The sequence below is a fragment of the Nematolebias whitei genome, chromosome 6 (genome assembly GCF_014905685.2).
Source record: "Nematolebias whitei isolate Nwh7 chromosome 6, NemWhi1, whole genome shotgun sequence".
Taxonomy (NCBI): domain Eukaryota; kingdom Metazoa; phylum Chordata; class Actinopteri; order Cyprinodontiformes; family Rivulidae; genus Nematolebias; species Nematolebias whitei.
This window is the reverse complement of record NC_056503.1, coordinates 3216132-3220524: the sequence shown is the minus strand read 5'-3', so window position 1 is coordinate 3220524 and position 4393 is coordinate 3216132.

Genomic DNA, 4393 nt, shown 5'->3' with positions numbered 1-4393 from the left:
TGTAGCTGGACTCTCCCTTAGAGATAGGGTGAGAAGTTCAGTTATCTGGGAGAGACTTGGAGTAGAACCGCTGCTCCTCCACATCAAGAGGAGCCAGTTGAGGTGGTTCGGACATCTGGTAAAGATGCTCCCAGGACGCCTCCCTAGGGAGGTGCTTCAGGCATGTCCGACTGGGAGGAGATCCTGGAGAAGACCCAGGACACGCTGGAGAGACTATGTTTCTCGGTTGACCTGGGAACGTCTTGGAAGCACCTTGGAGCACAGTGGCACAGTTGGTAGAGCTGCTGCCTCTCAGCAAGCAGGTGACCCCGGTTCAAATCCCGGTCTTGGGGCCTTTCTGGGTGCTTTCTCTTTGCATGTTCTTTCCGTGCATGTCTGGATTTCCTCTGGGTACTCCAGTTTCCTCCCACAGACCAAAAACATGCATGTTAGGCTGATTGGTAACTGTAAATTGTCCCTAGGTGTGAGTGAGAGAGTGAATGGTTGTTTGTCTCATTTGGCTTGATGTGGCCCTGTGATGGACTTGCAACCTGTCCAGGGTGAACCCCACCTCTCGTACAGTAATAGCTGGACATGGGCACCAGTGACCCCCACGACCCGAAATTGAAGAAGTGGGTAAAGATAATGGATAGATGGATGGAAGTTAGGACATATTACTTGTGAGAAAACTCTATGGAGTGCACAATGCTGGGGTAGATGGGACTGCTGGGGTGTATGGCAGTAATACCTGAGGTCCCAGGGAATATGGTGGATTACATGGCTGTGTCAGGGGTATTTGGCTGCAACCTCAGCAGGTCGCTCGTAGAAGCCGACTCAGAAGTACAGCATAAAATAAGATATTATATGACTATTACAAAGCAAGCAGATCTAGGTGGTGGTACTGTGGCCTGCACTGCTAACAAAATAACATTGTAAGCAATTTTTGTGTTCTTTAATAAGTAGACGATATACCATAATTATCAGAATCACAAACAAAAAGCTTACACCAGAAAATAACAAGGGATTAAAAGTTAACTTTTCTCAGGGCAAGCCAATAAGCTTGTTGCTAGTGTCATTTGTTAACTAACATGTAGCTACAGTGAGGAAAATAAGTATGTGAACATCCTGCGACTTTGCAAGTTCTCCCACTTAGAAATCATGGAGGGGTCTGAAATTTTCATCTTAGGTGCATGTCCACTGTGAGACATAATCAAAAATTATTTTTTTTTATCCGGAAATCACAATGTATGTTTTTTTTTTTTTTTAATAATTTATTTGTGTGTTACTGCTGCAAATAAGTATTTGAACAGCTGCCAATCAGCAACAGTTCTGGGCCTCAAAGATCTGTTAGTCCACCTCCAATTATTATTCTAAATTAGAAGCACCTGTTTGAGGTGTTTAGCTGCATAAAGACACCGGTCCACCCCACACAATCAGTAAGACTCCAACTACTAACACGACTAAGACCAAAGAGCTGTCCAGAGACACCAGAGACAAAATTGTAGACCTCCACAAGTCTGGAAATGGCTACGGAGCAATTGCCAAGCAGCTTGGTGAAAAAAGATCAACTGTTGGAGCAATTATTAGAAAATGGAAGAAGCTAAACATGACTGTCAATCTCCCTCGGACTGGGGCTCCATGCAAGATCTCACCTGGTGGCGTATCAGTGATCCTAAGAAAGGTGAGGAATCAGCCCAGAACTACATGGGAGGAGCTGGTCCATGACCTGAAGAGAGCTGGCACCACTGTTTCCAAGGTTACTGTGGGTAATACACTAAGACGTCATAGTTTAAATCATGCATGGCACGGAAGGTTCCCCTGCTTAAATCAGCGCACGTCCAGGCCCGTCTCAAGTTTGACCATGACCATTCGGATGATCCAGAGGAGACATGGGAGAAAGTTCTGTGGTCAGATGAGACCAAAATAGAACTTTTTAGTCTTAATTCCACTCGCCGTGTTTGGAGGATGAAGAATGATGAGCACCATCCCAAAACACCATCCCTACTGTGAAGCATGGGGGTGGAAGCATCATGCTTTGTGGTGTTTTTCTGCACATGGGACAGGACGACTACACTGTATTAAGGAGAGGATGACCGGGGCCATGTAGTGAGAGATTTTGGGGAACAACCTCCTCCCCTCAGTTAGAGCATTGAAGATGGGACGTGGCTGGGTCTTCCAACATCACAATGACCTGAAGCACACAGCCAGGAGAACCAAGGAGTGGCTCCGTAAGAACATATCAAGGTTCTGGAGTGGTCCAGCCAGTCTCCAGATCTAAACCCTATAGAAAATATTTGGAGGGAGCTCAAACTCCGTGTTTATCAGCAACAGCCCAGAAACCTGTTGATCTAGAGAAGATCTGTGGAGGAATGAGCCAAAATCTCTGCTGCAGTGAACCTGGTGAGAAACTACAGGAAACATTTGACCTCTGTAACTGCAAACAAAAACTACTTTTTCACAGCTGTTCAAATACTTATTTGCAGCAGTAACACACAAATAAATTATTAAAAAATAATACATTGTGATTTCCAGATTTTTTTTTTTTAGAATATGTCTCTCACAGTGGACATGCACCTAAGATGAAAATTTCAGACCCCTCCATGATCTCTAAGTGGGAGAACTTGCAAAGTCGCAGGATGTTCAAATACTTATTTTCCTCACTGTATTTAGCAATACCTGCAAATAATATGGAAACGTTGAATGATGAAACCGGCTTCTAACATATGCAACAAAGGGACCATCCATCCAGAACAATCAATCAATATGCATAATAATCAAATGTTTTAGGCCTCATGGCCAACTTGCTACTCACAGAAACAGCCTGAGAACACAAGGCCAAGCTGGTTCAGAAAAAGGTTTGTAAACTCGATCATCCAGGTAGATAAATTACAAAAAAGGTTAAATTATGTCGCCTGGACAAGTTTCTTTAAGGGAGTACAAACAGTAATTCACTAGCAGGCTGGCTTGAAACCCGTCAACGAGGTGCTATTTATAAGACAGATGTTGGTGGCAGGCCTCAGACTGAAGAAGTCTTTCAGATGAAAGACAAAATGTTTCTCCCAGGAAGAAACGGTCCAGATTATCAGATTTAACCATTTTTGTGATTTATCTACCTGGATGATTGAGTTTACAAACATTTTTTTAATGTACAAATATTTTCCCCATAGAAATACATTGAGGAGGTCTTTTCAATTTAATCCAAAACATTGTACTCTTTGAAATCTGCTTCACGCTCTGTTTTGTTTTTTCTTATGCTACTTTAATTTTTTAGCAACTTTTGGCTTTTAGCGAGCCTTTTATTACCTGTAGATAGCCACATGTTGGTAGCCACTTTTTAATGCTTTGTTTTTATCTAGCCTTTACGTTTTTAAACTTTTTGGTTGTTTTTGCTAGCATGTTGCTACTTTTAGCTTCTATCTAACTTTTTGCTACATGAAATATTAGCTACTACTATGTTCTTGTTTTTTTACTTTTATGTAGTTTTTGCTATGTAGCTGGTATTTTGCTACTTTTTGCTGTTGTAAACTAGCGTTTAGTTATGTTTAGCTTGTAACTATCAATTTTCTACTTTTCGGTTCAAGCTAGCCTTTTGCTTGTTAGCTAGAATTTTTGTTACGTTGTTTTTAATTAGCCTAAATTATTTGTTAGCTTATTTTAATTTTTGCTAACTTTTAACTAGCATTTTGTAGCTTTTAGCTGGCACTTGGATATGTTTAGCTTTTGGCTCATGCTTTACTCTTTTGTTGCTCTTCTTTTTTGTTTTCTTTCCAGGCGACAAATCTTCTCTGAAGTGTATCTGGTTACTAATGCAGACAAGTGAGTTGCCAGCTGTTGTTGACCTTCTTTTTTTTTTTTTGCCACAACTTCTTTTTGACGCAGCTTTTAATCTTGTCCGATTAGGTACAAGCACTATGAGCGCTGGGCCACAGCTAATGACTTCCCAGTAGAAAATGTAGTAAACGACGGCAGCACTACGTTAGCGGACCAGCTTGGGGCTATAGCTGACCTGGAACTTGTCATACAGAGTCGAAAGCTGCAAGACGATGTTGTCGTGGTATGTTTAACGTTTGACCTGTGGTTAATACGTGTGCAGGACTTTGTAAGCTACATTAAGAGTGTTCTCTATGCAGATTGCCGGAGACATGCTGTGTGCGGACCAGAACTTTGACATTGCTCAAGTTATTCGCTTTTTCAGGTCAAAGGTGAGATTTTTAAAGCTCAAGTGGCTGTTCTGTCAAAATCACACTGAAAATAGAAGAGAAAATAAAAAGAGAACACAAAAGAACAAAACCCCTGTTTTTTCACCGTCCCACGGAGTTTCTGTAATTCATCTGAGCATGAGGACAGACCGTTCTCATTCTGTGAAGCTTCCAGTTTAACTTGGTCAGACTCCATGAGGCCAGCGGTGGTGTTA